The sequence below is a fragment of the Eptesicus fuscus genome, chromosome 10 (genome assembly GCF_027574615.1).
Source record: "Eptesicus fuscus isolate TK198812 chromosome 10, DD_ASM_mEF_20220401, whole genome shotgun sequence".
In the NCBI taxonomy this organism is placed as follows: domain Eukaryota; kingdom Metazoa; phylum Chordata; class Mammalia; order Chiroptera; family Vespertilionidae; genus Eptesicus; species Eptesicus fuscus.
The window spans coordinates 42,771,561-42,793,723 of NC_072482.1; the positions used below are offsets into that span (position 1 = coordinate 42,771,561).

Genomic DNA, 22,163 nt, shown 5'->3' on the forward strand with positions numbered 1-22,163 from the left:
AAAATACAGATACAATGCCTATATAAAACATGAAAAATTGTTCCTCTTAGAAAGTTCGGTGAAAATCAGTGTGAAATTTTTATTTATACTTTGATTAAAACTATGATAAAAATACATGTGTATGTGAGAAATGATATTGTAGAATTATGCACCTGAAACCTGTATAATTTGTTAATAAAATAATTCAGATAAATGTTTATTATATTTTACAATGATTTTTATTTTAAACATGCTACATTTTCAGAATTTAAGCAATTAGTCTTGAACTATGTGGAAAAATAAGACTATTTAGAATGACTCTCACAATAAAAATAAAGTTTTTGCTCAAAGGCAAGATAAAAAATCACATTTCTTTACTAACTATAATTGGTATGAACTTTGATTGCTATAAATGCATATTCCATGTGTGTGCCAACCTGGGATAACCACATTGATGTATATTTTTACTTCTTTTTTAGTATCGCCAATTTTTGCCTCACAAAAAGGTATGTAGAAGAATATGGATTCAAATGTAAATATTACCTGAGATCTGGATAAATACATAAAATAAAAACCTAACACAAATTCTCCAGCCAGATTGCTTTTATATAATAAAATTATTGAATACATATGATACCTGAGTTTTTTAAAATATATTTTATTGATTTTTTTACAGAGAGGAAGAGAGAGGGATAGAGAGTTAGAAACATCGATCAGCTGCCTCCTGCACACCTCCTATTGAGGATGTGCCTGCAACCAAGGTACATCCCTTGATTGGAATCGAACCCGGGACCCTTCAGTCCACAGGCCGATGCTCTATCCACTGAGCCAAACCGGTTAGGGTGATACCTGAGTTTTGAAGACCTTAAAATTGATCCCTTGTAAAAGTGGACACAGAGCTAGTTTTGCATTTCCATTCCTATTAAGATTTAAATGACTGATGATGCTTACTGCATTCACTTCCTGGAGAATTTTTATATTTTGGCAGTGAAGGAACTCCTGCACCATAGAAATGAATTTTTAAAAATATATTTTTATTGATTTCATAGAGGAAGGGAAAGGGAGAAAGAGATAGAAACATCGATGATGAGAGAAAATCATTGGCTGCCTCCTGCATGCCTCCTACTGGGGATCGAGCCCATGCCCGGGCATGTGCCCTGACTGGGAATCAAACTCTCGACCTCCTGGTTCATAGGTCTATGTTCAACCCCTGAGCCACACCAACCGAGATAGAAATGAATTTTGAATAGTACTCAGCACTCAGCCAGCTTGGTGATGAGAAAATTTGGGCCTGACTGGAAGTTCTTTGGAGTCTTAAAATTATGTGCTAAAGATAACCATTGATTTAACCTCTGCATAATGCTGCTGGTGGCTACTGGCAGGTATACACCTACAGTTCACAGATTCACTACATGTTAGCAAAAATATGTCAAATGTTTCAGTTTGGAGCTTTTGGGAAACTTTTCCAATCCAATGTTACCAAGAATATAAACCCATCAGCATAACATTTGGAAAAGACTATTTGTTTTGTAGGTTAATAACTAATAGACATGACCTCATAATCATCTGTCAGCATGTCCACCTTCAGTCTCAGTTTGGTAGTATTATTAATAAAGAGCTCAGTTATTTACTTAGAAGATCTTCAAGGGGAAGGAACCCAATAGGTAATATGTAGCAAAGGAGAAAGTTGAGATAGTTTTTTTGTTTGTTTTACTAGAGCCGTGGTCGGCAAACTGTGGCTCGGAGCCACATGCGGCTCTTTGGCCCCTTGAGTGTGGCTCTTCCACAAAATACCATGGCCTGGGCGAGTCTATTTTGAAGAAGTGGCGTTAGAAGAAGTTTAAGTTTAAAAAATTTGGCTCTCAAAAGAAATTTCAATCGTTGTACTGTTGACATTTGGCTCTGTTGACTAATGAGTTTGCCGACCACTGTACTAGAGAATTGGGAACCTCACTGTAGAATGGCCAAGTAATTAGGCAAAGACAACTGAGGACCTTAAATTCTTGAGCTATTTACTTGCTGGTTTTTCCAGTCTTACACCTCAGACTGGCTAGGGTTATGTCCTCAATAGGGCTTCCAATAAATAAAAGGTTCACAGAATCCAACAGGCAAGAAGGTTGAAATTATTGGCTAAAATAAGGTCTGGATTTCATAATAATCACCCTCTCCAGGATGGTATCAGGTCTGTATTCCATTACCATTGATAATTAGGAGTTCACTACATAAACAGTTTATGAGTTTGTCAAAAGTTTTTATAGGTCAGTGTGTGTGTGTGTGTGTGTGTGTGTGTGTGTGTGTGTGTGTGTGTGTGTTTGCTAATGTTCATGCCCTCCTAGATAAAGGCTCTATTTGTCTCATTTACTGTATTCAGTGCTAGGAGAACCTCTGAAAATAAAATCTAGATTTGTAATGGCCATCATGACAATGAAGATGGTAATCTTCTATGTTAATATTCCTCAGGAATCCCTAAGAACAGTCACAGTAGTGGAGATGTACAGTTTAAATGGCTTGAATGTCTCTCCTTGTACAATAGGCAGTTGTACAGGATATAAATCTAGGAGCAAAATGATGGTTGTAGGGTGTGTTTAAATATTTTTTATTGGCATCAATGAATAAGCTCCATAATTATTATGCCAATGTAATCATCACCTAGAGAGTTCAAAGTTCCTATCTCCTTGTCAAACTTCTAAATTTGTGCCAATCTGATAAGAATGAAGTAGTGTCTTATTTTATTTTGCATTTTCCTGATTACCTCTGAAGTTGACCATCTATCCTCATATTATTTGCTTTTTGCATTTCTTCTTTTGTGGATTGTCCATAAATATATATTTGCCCGTTTTTCCATTGGTTTGTTTGGCTGTTTTTTAAATTTGATTTTAGGAAAATCTTATATATTCTTGACATTATTATTGCTTTTATGTTATCACAAATATATTTCCTCAGTCTATTGCTTATTTTTCATTTATTATGTTTTTTTGTGATACATAGTTTTATTTTAATATAGTCATTTTAATAAATATATTCTTCTATTTTTGTGTGTCATTTAAGTGATTTGTTCCTATCCATGGTCATAAAAATGTTCTTATCTTTTCTCTAAAGATGTTTAAGTTTTGCTTTTCACATTTAAGGCTCTTACCTATCTAAATTATGCTTTGTGTATTCTGTGGAATAAAGTTCTAATTTACATTTTTCTATATCAATGGCTGATTTTCCTAGCATAATTTATTAAATATTCCATCCTTCAATAATATTGTAATAACCATGTATAGTACCAGGTGGGAACTGGAGATACCAGGAAGAACACTTTGAAAAGTATATGATTGTCTAAATTATTCTGCACACCTGAAACCAATACAAAATAATACTGAATGTAAACTGCAATTGAAAATAAAATTTAAAAAAAGTTTAAGAATAAAAAAATAAGGAGTCCATCTTTTCCCTACTCCTTTTGTAACTCACAAAATGAGTTTCCATAAATGCATGAGTCTACTGCTCAGTTCTGTCTCAGTCCCATTGGCCTATTTGTCTTCTTATGCACCTCTACCACACTGTTTCAATTATTATCTTGTACTGTAATTCTTGACTCCTTTTTCTTTTTTTCTCAATTTTTATTGGTTATTCTGTACCTTTTATTCTTCCATATAAATTTTAAAATGAACTTTTTAAGTCTCACAAAAATCTCTTCTGGAATTTTGATAGGAATTACATTAACTTATAGATAAAATGTGGAAAGGTTGATGTACTTGTAATATAGATTCTTCCTGGAATACTGCTCAATTTATTTAAGTCTTTTATGTCTTACAATAATGTTTTATTATTTTCTCGATAAAGGTCTTGCACATTCTTTGTTAGGTATGTTATGAGAGACTTTATAGTTTTTGTTGCTTAGACTACCCAATTACTCTGATGTAATCAATATTGGTGACCAGTGCAAGCTTCTATGGAATGCCGAGATGATCAAGGTCCCTGTGGGGTTATGCTGTGACTTATAGCAGTTAACAAGGCTCTGGGGCCAGCCAGCGAATGAGTACCACTCTCCATGTCTTTGCTACGGCCCTTCAGGTCCCACTGTGCCACAATTTATCTAAGCTGCAGGTTATTTTCGGTAGTTTCCTATTCTCTTATTTAAATATAAGTTTGTCATCTGTGGCTGAACATATCAATATTTAAAGTGCTTGCAGCTCTGTTTCTACTATCTTTTCTGTTTATTTGCACTCATGATGCCTTGTCTAATAATTGTCTGCTCAATTATTTTTTATCATGAGCTACTTATTTTCTTTGGAGAATTATTACTGGCAATCTTTGAAACCTAGCATTTAAGTTCAGTCTTCCAGGCAAGTTTTAGTTTTGCTTCTACATGGCTTTAATAGTCATTACTACTTGAAAGTGTGGGACCATTTATTTTTTTATTTTTATTTTTTTAAATATATTTTATTGATTTTTTTACAGAGAGGAAGGTAGAGGGATAGAGAGCTAGAAACATTGATGAGAGAGAACCATCGACCAGCTGCCTCCTGCACACCCCCCATCGGGGATGTACCCGCAACCAAGGTACATGCCCTTGACCAGAATCGAACCTGGGACCTTTCAGTCCGCAGACCGACGCTCTATCCACTGAGCCAAACCGGTTTCGGTGAAAGTGTGGGACCATTTTAACTTATAATAAAGTTTTTTAGATTGCCAAAGTGATGTGAATTTGGGCTGAAAATCCATGTGAGGAGGAATTATTAATACAATTTCTTAATGACTTTTCATTTCCACACATTGCTTTGTATAGGGATGAAGCAACTTTCCCTGAGTGTGACAAAGTGGAGAGATTTATTTCTTGTTCACCATGATACCATGAAGGTAGCATTTTAAAGTCCAAGTTTTAAAAGCAGAGGATCTGCTATTAGCCTCCCACCGTGAGAAGGCCTGGCCTATATCTTCTGAACCCTATCCCCAAAATTAATAAAATTAAAAGTACAAGTCACCTAGGTTTGAGAAATAGCCTCAAATCAAAACTGCTTCAATACTCCACTTATCTCTGGGATTAGATTTGGGGCTCATAAATATTGTTTATATTTTCAGCTTAAAAATAAAACAACAGAATTTAAATACTTAATATAGATGTTTTAGGTTTTTCCCCAATGGGAGAACCAATCTGAGTATCTAATCAAGTATGTTATAAGATACAAAAGTGTACACTTAAGTTTTTTTTTTTACTTGCCTACTTTACTCAATGAAACCTAACATCACACAATATCTTTATAATCTTCACAAACATTGTAAGGGATTTAGAATGTTCAAATTCTTGAATTCCCCTTATGTTTCTTCTTGTTGTTGCCTTTAGTTCTACCTCTTTACCCCTGTGTTGGTTACAACCTCATGGCTTCAAACAATACAAATGTATTATTGTACTAGAGGCCCAGTGCACGAATTTGTGCATGGGTGGGGTCCGGATGGCCCATCCCTATGGAGGCCAATCAGGGCGGGCCAGCAGCGGGGAGGGGATGTGGGTGGTTGGCCAGCTGGCCCCAACCCCTGATTGGTGGAGGGAGGGCCGATCAGGGCTAGGCCAGCCAGGGGGAGGGGCTGCAGGAGTTATTTTTTGGGGGGGGGGGCTGATCAGGGCCCCCATCAGGCCAGTTGGCCACCACAGTGTGCGTCATAGCAACCTGTTGTTCCAGTAGTTCCGGTCGCTTGACTTTTATATATATAGGTAGTTCTATAAATCTAAAACTCTAGACAGCTCTTGCCAGGCTAAAATAATAACACAGGGCCACACTCTTTTTTGGAAGCTCTAGAAAAGAGTTTGTCTCCTTACCTTTTCCCACTTCTAGAGCCCACCTTTATTCCTCGGCTCATGTCTCCCTCCCTCTATCTTCAAAGCTCTCTATGTGTATAGTCAATGCTAAATATTATAGCAATTGATACAAGTCAATCTAAATAATAAATTGCTATATGTATTCTTACTCCTTCCTATATGCCACTTGTCACTTTATAAATGACACCATTTCATAGAGCCAGCTTTATCAGATGTACCTGATATAGGTGATAAGAATTTATAACTGGCTTCTGCAATAACCCAATGTCATTCTTTAATTCAAATTTTCTCTTTTAAATTTTTTTTTTTACCAGAGTTGCTAAGATAGTGAAATTAATCATTTTAAATGATTCCTTCTTTCTTTTCTCCTACAAAATCTGTGATGGGGATACTAATGACAATGTAACGCCGTATTTCCAGAGGAGTAAAAACAGAGCAGAAAGGGAATAACCCCTGGGCTTTTGAATTATGAGGCGCTGACTGTAAACACCCCCCCAGGCCCACTAAGCTGCTCTGGGTTCAACCCTTTACAGAAGCTTCAAGACCGGTTGCTGAGGGTTGAAGAATTTAATTTCTGTACTTAAAATTTAAATATTGTTCTTTCAAGAGTTCTGGGACAAAAATTTAAATGTCCACATATTCATATGCCCAAGAAAAACAATACTGACAAATGAATATCCAATGATATCTTGGCCATTCAAAATATTTCATCTTTTAAAAATGGAAATATTTGATAAAAGAAGCAACTATGATGATGTGTTGGTTACAAGGAAAAGTATGGTTTTTCTTGGATGCCTCCCTAAATAATAGAATAATGAAAACACCTAACTTTTGACTCACTGAAGCAGAGACTATTCCCAATGGGAAAGCACATTTTAGAGCAATGAGATACCAAACTGGAGAAAGCAATTCACTCTCTGTTCTTCTGCCATCCAGAAATAGCTGGTTGAGCAGTCACATGAATTAGAATCTTGGGCAAATAAAAAAGAAGAGGACTAATAGGAGAGCAATGCTATTTTGCAGCCTGGTGTCTAAACCACAAAGCGATGTAAATATTGCTCAGATAATCATATAATACCCTAGTAGATGGGTGATCTGAATTCATCAGAGCACAAGTAGAGCATTTGCCTATCTGTGGTCCTGGATTCTCTGACTTGCTACCTTTGCCTGTACCAATATACCTGGAGAGTGGCCAGATGTACATTTTACTCTGAAGCATATTGATGTGGCCATGGATGGATGATATCTTCATTCCCACAAGTGAGAATTGGCAATGCCTACAGGAATGATATCAGCAAGTCTTAAAACTCTTATACCTAGCAGTCAGTCAACTTAATTGAATTTCATTAAGGTGTTGTTGTTTTTAAACTCTTTTAGAGCCAAAACCGGTTTGGCTCAGTGGATAGAGTGTCAGCCTGCGGACTCAAGGGTCCCAGGTTGGATTCCAGTCAAGGGCATGTACCTTGGTTGTGGGCACATCCCCAGTAGGGGGTGTGCAAGAGGCAGCTAATTGATGTTTCTCTCTCATCGATGTTTTTAACTCTCTATCCCTCTCTGTAAAAAATCAATAAAATATATATTTTTAAAAAAATAAATAAAAATAAATTCTTTTAGAATTAAGATATCATGGAGAAGAGAAGTGATGTAGAGCCCATGTTAAAACCTAATACTATGTGCTGCCTTGGCATCTGGTGCAATCAGGAGGGTCTTCACTGGCCTAATTACAACTTCTCTGTGTTCTGTTCCTGTGAGTGAGGTCTCCTCTCCAAATTCTCCTAATCAAGGGGACCTGGCACAGTGCTTGCTTATTCCTGAGTAGTAAGCTTCAGTTCTCTGCCAGTCTAAGGAATTATTCAAATAAGACAATCACATCCTCCTGTGGAAACGAAGGGTCCCCCACCCTCTTGATGCTCCTGTGGCCTTGGGTTTGTCACTCTGTTCCCTGAGTGTAACCCTCATGTGGCCCTGCCTGGCATGTGGTGTCCTTCCTTCTTCCCTGGGCTGTGAGTACGTGTGACTAACAAACCGCTGTTGATCTCACCTGTCCAATGTTGGGTGCTGTGTGTTCAGGCATCCCCGTAACCTTAGGACAGGAATCCCTGTCACCAACAGAGTGTACAGCAAGTGATAAAAACAAGAGGGTCAAAGTTAAAAGTTCTTTCAAGCTGATGAAAGCATTTCAGTGTTGAGATTATATTATAGATATGAGACTAAGCTTTTAAATGATCTAATAAGAAATGTGCTTTCATAGCTCTCTGAAGATCTGTCTTCATAGTTTATGATAATTACTGCTACTATAGTAGATAATAATATCATTCATTTTATTTTTTTATATGTCAGACAAATGCATCATTCTAGTTAATCCTTACCTACATTTTACAGCTAAGGAAACTGAGACAAGTTAAAATTTCATGTGATCATATTATTACTAAATGGAAAGTTAGGAGTAAACTTAGCTATTGTGGTTTTTTGTTTGTGGTTGTTTGTTTGTTTGTTTTCAGAGCCTCTGTCCTTAAGCACAAGATTATACCATCATCATCATTTGCTCTAATCATTAAAATTGTGAGTGAAGTTCCTTAGAGCCTCCAAATCATAATTAGAGCTCACAAAGGGTTGCATACAAACCACTGGTAAATGGCTAACCACTTTAATTCCATTGAATTAATACTTAGAATGTGACAAAATGCTGGGCACAATGTATGGTTGTTAAATTTAATTATTGATCTCTTATCAAATGTACTTATGCCTAGAGTTGGAAAGATATCTTACAAAGTCAAATAAAACTCCCAAGCATAATCAATAAATACATGTAGAATGCAACTGAGTGAAAAAAATATTGTTTAATAATGTACAAACTGCTATTTAAATGGCAAAAAAATGCTTTAAATTTTATATTGAAAATCCCGACAAAGGAGAATATAAAAATACAAAATTTAAAGATAAAAAACCAATTAGTGTCATATTTGGTCTCTAACATATTTCTAAGATGATTCTAATTTTAAAACATTTTCTCTAGAGACTCTTTTTGAATTCCCCATCCCAGGGCTTTATTTGGAATTTGAACTTTGCAACAAAGAGATTTTTTTTTTTTTCGTGGAGTCAGCATTTTAGAAAACAAAGTAAATGTTATTGCTTAGATGGCCTGGCTTATTTCACATGGAATCAGGCAAATGAAGAATGAAAACTTTTGTTTCTTTGCTTTTATAGATGGAATATTTACCATGGAAAAGTTTTCGAGCTATATTTTTGGTCCCACATACACTTCATGACCATAGCCACTTTTCTAACAGCTTCTGAACTGGAACCTACCTGCCACTCTAATTCAGTCTATAATATTTTATTTAAGTTTTAGAAGGAAAAATATGCTGGCATTTCATTGTATATTCATTGATTACCCAAATAATGTGGGTGTATGTTTGGCCACTTGCTGTTGGTTGGCTGGGTCTTGACCATGAGGCTCCCACATCACAGACTTCGTTGCTGTTCAGATTAGAGGGTCTCTTCACTTAGTGTGTAAACAGGTCATACACATGAGGCAAGACTAGTGTGCAGAAGTGATTTCCAAGATGTATAACAACCAGTACAACACAGGCATTCACTGAACTGAAAGGACAATGGAGCAGAGGCCTGAGCCATTAACTCTTTATTTGCTACATTATAGGGAGGTCTAATGAATAGGTACCAAGGGAAAAGATAGAGTTACACATGGGAGGCTTGGTGCAGTGGAAACTTTCCATTAGTTCAGAATTATTCCAGTATGTTAACCAGAAATGGAGCTACACTTGTGTATTCTTAATGCTTATCATCTCTTTTAATATACATTAAGTGTACATAGTATATACATATATACATTAAAAAACAAGTTTAAGTGGCTTTTTAAATCTCTGGAATTTTTTTTACAACATTTATAAGGGCAAAGTCTGCTATGACTATAGGGTCTTATCTTAATTAGGTGTACACCAGAACTCTTCAGTGAACCACACAGACAAATGAGCACTGATGAGGGAGCTTATCCAAGACAGTTTAAAAAGTTAACATAAAGAAATTTTAAAATGTTTTGATGTGGCTCCTTTTGGAAGAGACCTCTTTGGGATAACAAAAGTAAATTAGAAAAAAAAACAACTGTGGATGTTCTTTTCATCTTCATCATAATGGATTCTACCTGTGCATCATTTTGGGTCCAGTTTCCTATACATATTTGTAATGTGGGTTTCATTTCCATAAAATGGGAACATAATAAATATAGGGTTTACTAACGATTGTTTTATGTGGCTGCCAATCTGCCAAGTAGCATTCTTAATTATTGCCAGGAAACTAGGCATTTTCCAAACACATGTTTTAGATTTAAGACTAATATGTCATGTCAGCCCTCTCTACTGGACTGATGGGAGCCCAGTGGGACTTCACAGTGTCTGCTTTGGTGGGTGACTTTTTGGGGTTAGATAAAAGCACTAATAGAAGTATATAGAGGAAAGCATCAAAAGTTTCTAAAAGCAAATCCTACAAAGAAATACATCAAAGAGTTATGTTTTCATTATAAACTGATATTTTTACTAGACGAGGATAGAGATCGATCTTCCTCTAGAAGCCTTGGAATAAAGAAAACCAGACCCTAACCTACACTAATGAATCTAATTGCAAGGCTCTTGTCTTCTTTGAACAAAATAACCAGGAGTTTTGCCTCAGACTTTTTTTTTAAAGTATATGTGGCTTTTTCATTAGCCTGTGCAAACCTGGTATGTTCCATCAAAGAATTTATTCCATGACTTGGGAAAAAAAAAACAAAAAACTGGAAATCAAAAAGATCTGGTCCAAATGAGCTATATTTCTGAATGTTCCCCTCAAAAATGTTTTTCAAGTCCATGGAAATACCTTTTGGTGGTTTTAGTTTGCTCATCCAACACATACTTTGCTCATGACCCACAGTTCTCTGATCTTGGCCAAAAAGCTAAGATACCTGTAAAGTGCACATGGTAAAGCATGAAACAATTTATTATTGACATGAAAGTGTATCTTATTCTGAATTGTTTTACTTTTTTTTTTCTTTTAGAAAAATGTATTTAGCCTGGAATACCTCATTTCTGCCTTTGGATGTTCACATGCTATTTATATAGGGCTTAGAAGAGGTGGTACTTTTTCTCCAATTCTCAGCTACTTGGGTAATTTTCTATCAGATTTAGCAATGATTTACGATTTACCAGACTTCACCATTTTTTTTTAACAAGCATGACTATAGTTATTAAGTCAGAAATCTCTGAATGCAGATATGCTTTATTTGAATAGTTTGTTAAAATAAAAAATATTTGAGTGCTATCTTACCAGGGTTATGTTGCAGAGTGTTATAATGACAAGGTCAAATACAAAAATGAATGCAGGGCATTTTCTGGACTTTGGTTTCTGTTCCACACTTCATGCTGTCTTCCTGAGAAATGGAAAAAGATACATGCAATGCTTACTTTCCCCTTAAATGGATTAAGTGTATTGTATCTGTAGCCAATACTTGAGAAATGGTATTTGCATATAACAATGGCATAAAGATGACTTTAATATTTTAAATGAAAGACAACATCAACAGCTATAGGTATCTATGCCTATTTTGAAGGGAAGAGAGAAACTATGTAATTGTAGAAGAGCTTTAAGGCTCAAAACCAAGTAAAAGCCTTGGAATTTAGTCTTTTCTTGGTCTCTTTTTACTATTGTCAACATATTGAGCTGGAAAACTTAGGGTTCATCAGTCTGCTCAATCACATTTATATCTAATGCTTAAATGTACAAAATTACCAATGATCATTTCATAAACAGTACGTGAGATGATTGAGAATGATATAAGTAAGGCATTGTGCTTCACACCTCTGGAGACGATAATTGAGTTGAGAAATGTCCAGGGAAAAGTTACATTGAATTTCAAATTTATTTCTTAACAATTGAGACATTATAAGAGAAAAAGAATTTCATGAAAAGCATTTATTGACAAAAGCAAGGAATTTCAAAAATTCTAAGATAACACTAAACAATAAGATTTTGTTCTCTTCATCTCAACTTCCTTTCCCTCTTTCTCTTTCTACTTCTTCATTTGAAAATTCTACAACAGCTAATAGAAAGGGTTTAGAAATTAATGCTCCTTAAATTAAGATATTTATGAATAAAACCTAGCCTATCTTCCAACCTACCTGAGGAATTTGGCAAAGCTCTGAGGGTAGGTATGAGTAGAGTTTTCCTGTGTTACTACTGCAAACAACACCAACAGAAAAGGAAAACAAACTCATTCCCTAAGGCATTGTTTCAGGTCTTGCCTTGTGACAGCATTTCCTAAGTAAATTTTTGTTCATAGGGTCAGTTTATTTATTGGTTGACTTGTTTGTTTGCTGAACATTAACACTGCTTTAGCAAATGTGAATAACACTCTCAAATAATGTACTATTTATTTAGAATTGTCACAATTCCAAATGAAAGGAGCACAGTCTTGTAGGTTTGAATCAGAGTTTGAATCTCTTAAGACCCTGGACAGGTTTCCTAACCCTTTGTTCTCATCCTTTGTGTGTGTGTGTTTTTTTTAAATGTATTGGGGTGGCATTGGTTAATAAAATTATATAGGTAACAAGTGTACAACTCTATAATACATCATCTGTATATTATATCATGCATTTACCAACCAAAGTCAAGTCTCCTTCCATCACCATTCATCCCCCTTTACCTTCTTCTACCTCCTCCCATCCCCCTTTCCCTCTGGCTATCACCATACTGTTGACTGGTGTCTATTTTGTTGTTGTTGTTGTTGTTGTTGTTGTTTTCTCTCAATCCCTTCATCTTTTTCACTCAGCTCCCCAAACAGTTGTCAATTTGTTCTCAGTATCTATGAGTCTATTTCCATTTTGTTTGTTAGTTTATTTTGTTCATTTTATTCCACATATAAGTGAAATTATTTGGTATTTGTCTTTCTCTGACTGGCTTACATCACTTAGCATAACACTCTCCAGGTCCATCCATGCTTACAGCCAAGTAGCATTCCACTGTGTAAATGTACCACAGCTCTTTTACCCACTCATCTACTGATGGGCACCTGGGCTGCTTCCAAATCTTGACTATTGTAAACAATGCTCAATGAACATAGGGGTGCATAAATTCTTTCAAATTAGTGTCTCAGGATTTTTTGGATATATTACCAAAAGTGGAATGGCTGGGTCAGAAGGCAGTTCCATTTTTCATGTTTTGAGCTAACTCCATACTGCTTTCTACAGTGGCTGCACCAGTCTGCATTCCCACTAACAGTGCACCAGGGTTCCCACTCTCCACATCCTCACAAACACTTGTTTGTTGATTTATTGATTAAAGCCATTCTGACAAGTGTGAGGTGATATCTCATTGTGGTTTTAATTTGCATTTCTCTGATGATAATGATGTTGAGCATCCTTTCATATGTCTATTAGCCATCTATATGTTCTCTTTGGAGAAGAGTTTATTCAGGTCCTTTGCCCACTTTTTAATTGGATTGTTAGTTTTCTTGGTGTTGAGTTGTATAGGTTCTTTATCAATTTTGGATATTAAACCCTTATCAGATGTATCATTGGCAAATAAGTTCTCCCATTCAGTGGGTTATATTTTGATTTTGTTGATGGTTTCTTTTGCTGTGCAAAACCTTTTTCGTTTGATATAGTCCCATTTGTTTATTTTTTCTTTTGTTTCCCTTGCCCAAGGAGATTTATCAAAAAAGATATTGCTACAAGAAACATCTGAGATTTTACTGCCTATGTTTTCTCCTAGGATTTTTATGGTTTTGAGTCTCACATTTAAGTCTTATTCCATTTTGAATTTATCATTGTGAATGGTGTAAGGAGGTGGTCTAGTTTCATTTTTATATATATATATATATCTGTTCAACTTTCCCAATACCATTGATTGAATAGATTGTCTTTACCCTATTGTATGTTCTTGACTCCTTTGTGAAATATTAATTGACCATAAAGGTATGGGTTTATTTCTGAGCTCTCAATTCTGTTCCATTCCTCTATATGGCTGTTTTTAAGCCAGTGTCATGCTGCTTTGATTACTATGGCCTTGTAGGATAGTTTGATATCAGGTAGTGTGATACCCCCAACTTTGTTCTTCTTTCTCAAGATTGCTTTGGCTATTAAGGGGTTTTTGTGGTTCCATATACATTTTTGGAATATTTGTTCTAGTTCTGTGAAATACACCATTTGTAGTTGGATAGGAATTGCAGCTGAGCCTGCAGTGGGTCCAAAAGTTCTAGCTCTGGGCAGCACCCCCTTTGCCCCTACTCTACCCTCCCCCATCATCCCCATGGAACTGAACTCAGCTGGGCAGGGCCACCAAGAATGTCAAAGGACAGGCTGACAGAATCACCAGGTCAGGGAGTACAGGAGCTAGCTGCATGCAAGAGTGGGATAGGAATGGCCCCTGTTCTAAAGCTACACGGCTCAATTACTGTCTGAGCATCTGCTAAGAGCTCCTCCAGAAAAGCTGTGCACCAAAGGTCCCTGTGGGGTACAGCCAACAGACCTTTCTGTAGGATTCGAACAGGGACCTCAGTGACTGACCCTCCAAATCTCTCCTCAGGGCCACACCACCAATATCTTCTCTTTATGACTCCCATATGCCCTGAGTCACCTTCCCTCTACTGGAGCCCCCAGTGAGTGTCTGAGAGTAAGATCTTGTGGGTTGACCCTTTAAAAGTGTACCTGGGTTTCTAGCAGACTCCCTCTTCTGGGCAAACAGAGTCCTGCTGATTTTCAGTGCCAGATGCTATGCAGACTCCTCTCCCAGGTCTGGTACTCTGGATGGGAGATCCTGGCATGGGTTTGAGTAGCCATGCTCCCCAGGGGTGACGGTTTCAGCTGACCTATCCCTCTGGCTTCTCAGCCATTGCACATGGGTGCAGGAGCCAGCCCTTCTCTATGTCACTACCCTTCTTACCAGTCTCTATGTGGCTTCTGTAAATCCTTGGTTATAATACTTCAATTCAGCTGTGTCCCTCAGTTGGCTATTCGAGTTGCTTGCTCTATAATTTAGCTGTAAATCATAAATCAGTTTGGCACTGGGAGGAGGTGAATGTAGCTTCCACCTACTCCACATCCATCTTGAATCTCCTCATCCTTTGGTTTTCAATATGTAAGATGGGAATGGCATTAGGTTCCTAGCATTGCCATGAGGAGAAAAGCATGAGAGTGTGTGTGAAGTGCTAGATTAGTGCCTGGCACTTGGGCAGCTTTCAATGAATGACAGTTAGGATCTTGAAATACACTAATCTTTGCAAAGCCAATTAATCCTATGCACAAGGCACTGCTCCATGGGACTGGTGCCTGGTAGCCTTAACAGAGGAGTATTCTACATTCCAAAAAAAAATTGTCAGGGAAGATACAAATCTTCTCAACCAGATATATCTCCCTCGGGGATTGTGAACTCTTACCCAGTATGAGCCTATGATATTAGCTAAATTATCTGTGATAAAGTGTCCAGAATCAAAAATCCCTCAACCTCCAAATAACCTAGAGCTAGCAAGCATTTTAAGGGGAAACTGGCTGAATTTCAGAGGTGGTTTTTTTGGCATTGATTTTTGAACTCTTCTTGCTGTCCAAAGACGACAGCGTTGGAGGCCTGGATTGATCATCTGGATTGTATCATCTGACATTTGTTTATATTTGTGCATTTTGGAGTATGCACTCTTTTCATCATGACTAAGTATGAATTCCATTGAAATTTAAAAATTCAAATTATAGCAGCAACATTAAATTCTCTCCGAGCATTTACATTAAATTTATTTTTTAGCTATTCAAAAGTTATTTATTTTGTTATTCATTCAGCCATTAATTATTATCCAGATAATTCTATTAATTTTACCTGGAATATCTATTTACCTCAGCCCACCAAACTTTTATTCATCCTCAGGTCTATAAAAACATCTCCTGCCAGGAGTTTATATATTGTGTTTCACATCTTCCCAAGAAGATCATAAGTTGCTTGAAGACAGGGCCCCACTGTCTTTGTATTCCCCATAGTGCAATGCCTTGTACCTATTGGTTCTCAATAAATGTTCATGAGCTTCTGTGATTACCAAAAAGTTAGATAGTTATTATCAGAAAGATTTTTTAACTGTATCATTTCTGCCATGTTATGAAAATGAAGATAATAAAGATAAAGAAAAAAATTCTTTGACTAATACAGAAATTATTAGGTAGGTTATTTTAGAGAGGAGGGGAACAGAGGTGAAAACGTATAGTTCAGTCTTCCTACTCTTTTGCCATGAATGGTGTTTGAACTCATCTGTACTATGTTCTTAACATGTCACCATACACATCAGAGAATTCCTGGATGGAAATGTGCCATGAAATAAAGGCAGAAAGGTTATTTCTTATTTTTCTCTACTTTTGAAAAACATCCCTAACTTTTAAATAGTCACTGTTTTGTATTCATTTTTCACATATTTTTGCATAGTCAAAAGGTTATATAGAATTGGGATCCATTGGTAAATGGTTACAAGAGTTTTTAAAATAACAAAAATAAAAGTAGAAGGTGCTGATTGAGAGGAGATTTTAAAGATTGAAAAACAAACAAAGAAAAAACACACCCATAAGCAACTCTAAAGCTCACAGTTGTCACTTTGGTATCTGATTTCTGACCTCAACACCAGCAAAATGACTCTTGAAGCGTGATGACAAGAAGCAGCGAAGTGTACCCTGTACTGTCACCACCCAAGATGGGTAATAAAGGGCACCCTTCTCTATGTCCCCACTCAGATGGGGGCATGGGAACAGAGAAGAAAACAGGGCCACTTTCTATCAGAGCATGAAACACAAAGTAGTAAATAATTCAATTGAAGCAGAACATATCTGTAGGTAAATGAACCTAGGAATCCTATGTATCTAAAATTCAACTAAATGTGATCCAATCAATAGGCGTTAAACACTCAGTAACCAGGACAAGCTTGGGACAACCATCTAAGATACAAAGGAAACGTGTCTATCAGGAAATTGAAACATTGGAATCGCTCTTGAAGAAGAGTATGGCACCAGCATTCCTGAAAATCTTTCAAAGAGAATACCCAGACTTGGTGAGGATGGCTTGGGCACTTTCCCACCCTCCCAGGTCCAGGAATGATGGCACAGCTCATTGTTAAGACAGTCCTGGTCAGAGGAGTTGGAAGACCCTCTAAAAGGTGCACTGAGCAATGACTTCCCTGAAAATGAAAGTATATCCAGGAGATATAAAACTAATTTGATATTTATCAGTAGTTTTAAGATTAAAAAAAAAAACAAAATAAACACTTAGAGCAAATGGAAGGAAGACAAGAGCATGGAGCATCAAGAAGGGAGGATAATTCTTAAGGAAGGAGCCTTCTTACAATAACGATGGAAATCTATTCCTATGGAAAGGAATTGAAGTGCAGTAAATAACTTATGTTACTCATTAAGGTCAAATATTGACTGCTTATGCTTAGAAATACTGTTTGTTTGGCATATAAATGAATAAATTGATGAATATGCATTTATTGAATGTGTACTTTTTTCCCCAAGCCCTGAACTAGGCACTTTCATAATTATTGCCTCATTTAATCCTCACAACAATCCTGTCAGGAATTACTATGCCAAGATTACACATACAGCATATATATAAACAGACTTCTAAAGGTTAGATAAGGAGCCCAAGGACACACAGCTAACAAGGATTTCATTTCCAGATTTCCAACTCAGTTCTTTTAATTCTAAGTTGAGGGTTTTTTGGTGTGTTTTTTTTTCAATAGAAAAATCATTGCTTCCCTTTTGAAAAATAAGTCTTTGCTGTTGGTAAATTGTGCTTTGTGTGAACAGAGGATTCAAACACTTGTCCAAAGAAGTTCTGAATCCACCTGAGATCTTTAGAATCAACCATGAAAACAGAAACCGTCTGATGACCATCTAGGCTATTACCCCATTATGCCCAACAAACTGAGGAGAATGAGCCTTCAGCTTGACTCGTGTATATAACTGTTGTTTCTGGAGAGGCCTGAAAGAGGTTTTGTCCATTGTGTTTTAAACAGGGTGACTAAGTTGTGAACCTTTCCAAATCAACCTTTTAGTCTTCAGTTTTGACTCAGGCATCTCTTTGTTGCTCTACTCTCTAATTAGCAAGTCCTACAGACATCATCTTCTGAAAGGGAGGAAAAATAGCCTCGATTTTGTTCAAAACCTTACTCATATGGTTCGCCTAAATGAACTTCTAGAAATGCTATCACGTCATTAAAGGAAGTTGATGAAAGGAGAAAGTACATGGCCTGTTGCAACAAGCTTCCCTAGAAGCACAAGTCCAGCCCTCTGACACTATCTTTCAAAGGCTTCCAGTGTTTTCAGACACACATTTAATCAAACACCTATTTCCTCCGTGACCCTCTGGAGGACCAGTCAAGTGCTAGTGGGTTGTAAGATACACAGTGTTATCACCACTTTCCTAAAGTGAAGAGAACCATAACCAGAACACGTGTGGGGGAGAGAAGGCCAGAAGGGGAAAAGGTGAAAGCAATTTTTCCAAATTGGCCTAAAGCAAGACTCGGGCTATGCAATTTCTTTTTTAGTCTGAGAACACTATAAAAAAGAAATCATTTGTTTTATGGGTTTTCGGAAGAAACTGTCTCAACACTCTGCGTCCCCAGGAACAGGAAAGCGTCCCCTGCTCCTGGTGACTACTGGAAGGGCAGCTGAGTGTGGCTGAGCTAGGGCAGCCGGGGGCCGGGGGGGTTGAATGGGGGGGAGACACATTTTGATAGTCAGTCCCAGGGAGATGGACTGTAAGAGCATTTAGGTTTCATCATCACCAAGGCGTTTTTCAACAGAGTAAAATTCCTGATTACAGAGGAATGTGACAAGGTTTGTTTTACACGGTTATCAAAAACTTCGAACGTTTTAAGAGACTGAGCACTGACTGTTACCCACTGGCAGAGTGTGGGGTGATTGTACCGATGAGTAAGCTCTCTTTAGAGCCGTAAATGAGATGCTGTATGGAAATACTAAACATGGGTGAGCAAACTGACAGCCTATCAGCCAAATCACTCCAGCAGACATGTTTTATTTTTGTTTTGTTTTTTTCTTTTTGGCTGTGAGGGTTTAACAAAATATTTACTTGCAAAATTTTTAAAAGTCTGTTCGTATGAAAATAGAGATATCTGGCTCCTCTTAAAATTAAGAGTCTGGCAACATGAGGGAGGCCCAGATTTCAGCATGATGTCAGCAAACAGCTGATGCTGAGAACCCGCTGACCCTTTATATGGGTATGCAAGCCCTAGCTGGCAGTAAAGTTCCCCTGACTTCTCTAAGTGGGCTTTCTTAAACCATTGAGGACATATCTGACCGTGACTTTGAGTTTGAAACCCCCATGAATAAAAGGAAGCCATTAACCTGGCCATCAAATCTGGAAGGTATAACTTCAGCATAAGAAACAGCAAAGCCCCAATTAAATAACAATGGGAATAAAATAAAACAGAGTACAGTTTAAATGGTTCAAGATCCACACCTTCAAAGTTTAGAATTAGCTGCACACTAAATTGGATGGAATGAAAATGTGCTATACAAACAAACTCACAGACACAGACAACAGTATGGAGATTACCAGAAGGGAAGAAGGGTTGGGAGGAGGCTAAAGAGGGTAAATAAAGGCGGTCAAATATATGGTGATGGAAGGAGATTAGACTATGGGTGATGAGCACACAGTACAATATACAGAAGCTGTATTATAAATCGTACACTTGAAATTTATATAATCTTATTAATCACTCCAATAAATTTAATTTTTAAAATGTTATAAAAAGAGATAAGAAATATGAGCATTTTCCCAGACTTTTAAAATGGGCAACAAACTCTAGAAAGGATAATTTAGTTTTCCTTTCTTACTCTAAAAATTGTGATTAACTTAAATTATCATACCTTGCCAATTTTGTCAAACCACCATTTCCAGTAAAACTTCTCTCATCAGGGCCTTTAGTACTTTTTAAGTAACTACTTCCAGTGAACGTTTCAGACCTTATTCCATCTGGCTATTTACCAACCTAGAGATCTAAACCCATATTCAGCTGTCTACTTTGCAGATCCACTTGGGCATCTCACCATCATGTTGACATGGAACCCTTGATCATCCCTCCAAACCTTCTTCTGCACAAACACTCTTCACCTCAGTAAATGACAGAACCACCCCTCAGCCTCTCGTGAAGAAAGCTAAGTCAACCTGATGCCCCCTTTCTCTTTATTTCCACATCCAGTCAATCCCCCAAGTCTTGTCCTTGGTTTGCAAAACTAGCCTCTTCACTTCTCTCCCTACTTCTCTCCCTACTTTATCTCTTACCATGGCCTCTAAATTGTCTTTCAACGACCAAGGTGACCCCTGTAAACCATTAGCCTGATAAAGACCAGCCCCACTTAGATCATCATACCTCCCATTGCTTCTAGAACCATTTAAAATTCCTAACATGGCCCTCAAGGCCGTACCTTGAACCACTTTCCCACCACTCACTACATGCAGCCATATGGCTTTGTGGTTCCTTCTCAGTTCAGCACCCTCACACATGTTCCTTTTCCTGAAATGCTTTTCTCTCCTCTTCGTCTTCCTCCCTGCTCTGCACCCTTCACCTCACTGACTCCTCATTCTTCTGTAGGGCTTAATTTAATGTCACTTCTTCAGTGAAGCCTTTCCCAATCTCAATGAAAATAAACTTCATAACACTTGGACTTTTCCTTTATAGCATCATAATTATCTGATTATTTATAAAATTTTGATATTTTAATCTTCCCCTTTAACTGTAAGACCCATTAAGGTAGGGAATGTCTGTCATATCGACATACCTATTATATTCCCATGTGCCTGGCACGTAGTGGATATTCATATATTGGATGGATAGATGGATGTGTGGATGGATGAATGAATATTACTGTGTCAGATATAAACCCTAAGTAGAGAAGATCCATGATTATAGATATATTGGATATAATTTTTTAGAGGTCCAAAAGAGCAATAGAAACATTGTAATTCCAGAAACAGGAAAACAAATTGTAATTCCAGGCACTAGACCATAGTGATCAGTAATTTCATTTGCATGAATAACTAGTAAGATGATTATTAATACATATAGTGTCCTTTTAATTAAAACAGGCATATTTACAGCCTACAAAAATTTTGTAGAGAAATTATACATGAAAACTTTGATATCTATATATTTTCTTAGCTTGTTTATTTTTGGCTCAGTAACATCAGGTTTTCATTTTACTCTATTGGTATTTTGTACATATCTATCATGTTGGTATTTCATATGTTGCTTGTGGCAGGAAACAGCTAAATGATTCCAAACAAATTCAGTTCAATATTAAAATCTCTATATATATTTAGACAAATGTGTTGGTTAATATAACAAAATATTTGTTGTTCAACATTTTCAAATGATTTTTAAATATGATTGCTTGAGAGAAGCTGGTGTTGCCCACAGAAACAGGTCATTTGACTTTAATTATTCCTAAAAACTTATATTTCATCAGTGGATCTTCGGTAATTTCTCTGATTGTTCAAAGATTTGCATAGTCAACACAGCTCTATTTATAGAGTACATACTCTGTGCCAGGTATTAAGTGCTTTATATGTATTTATCATTTAATTTAACACATCTATGAAGTTGGCACTATTGCTAATATATTCCCCATTTTACCATGTGAAAAAACTGAGGCACAGAATAATAGGCAACTTGTTCAAAGTCATATACTCATCAGTCATGAAGCTGGGATTTGTACCCAGGTATTCTCTTTATAGCGCCTTCCTTACTCTTTTTTAAAAAAATATGTTTTTATTTATTTCAGATAGGAAGGGAGAGGGAGAGAGAGATAGAAGCATCAATGATGAGAGAGAATCATTGATCAGCTGCCTCCTGCATGCCCCCTACTAGGGATCAAGCCGGAAACCTGGGCATGTGTCCTTGAGAGGAATTGAAACCGGGACCCTTCAATCTGCAGGCCAATGCTCTATCACTGAGCCAAACCGGCTAGGGCAGGCCTTCCTTACTCTTAACCTCTGTATTATGGTAATAGATATTTAAATGAATATCTTCATTTTTACCTTTAACGTTTGGTGCTATTCATTATGACACTTCCATATACTTCCTTTAGTTTTCAGAAATATGTTTGGAAATTATGTCGTAGAACATTCTATCATTTTCATGTTAATATAAAGACTTTCTATATATATATATATATATATATATATATATATATATATATATATATGGCTAATATGCAAAGTGTCCCCTCGAGAGTTCGACCAGAAGACCAGGAGTTCTATTGCTTGCTATGATGTGCACTGACCACCAGGGGGTGGCGCAGAATGAAGGAAGGCCCCAGCGGCAGCCAGAAGGCCCTGA

The 22,163-nt window shown here is 36.9% G+C and overlaps 1 long non-coding RNA gene across 1 annotated transcript in view; it reads right to left on the bottom strand.

The window, feature by feature from the left end:
• Positions 1-11,051: 11,051 nt before the first annotated feature.
• LOC114228130 (uncharacterized) overlaps positions 11,052-22,163 on the bottom strand; it is a 63,387-nt gene continuing 52,275 nt past the window's right edge. Inside the window, exon 4 of the long non-coding RNA XR_003614307.2 lies at positions 11,052-11,207. This is a non-coding gene — a long non-coding RNA (uncharacterized LOC114228130). The remainder of the gene's footprint in view (positions 11,208-22,163) is intronic.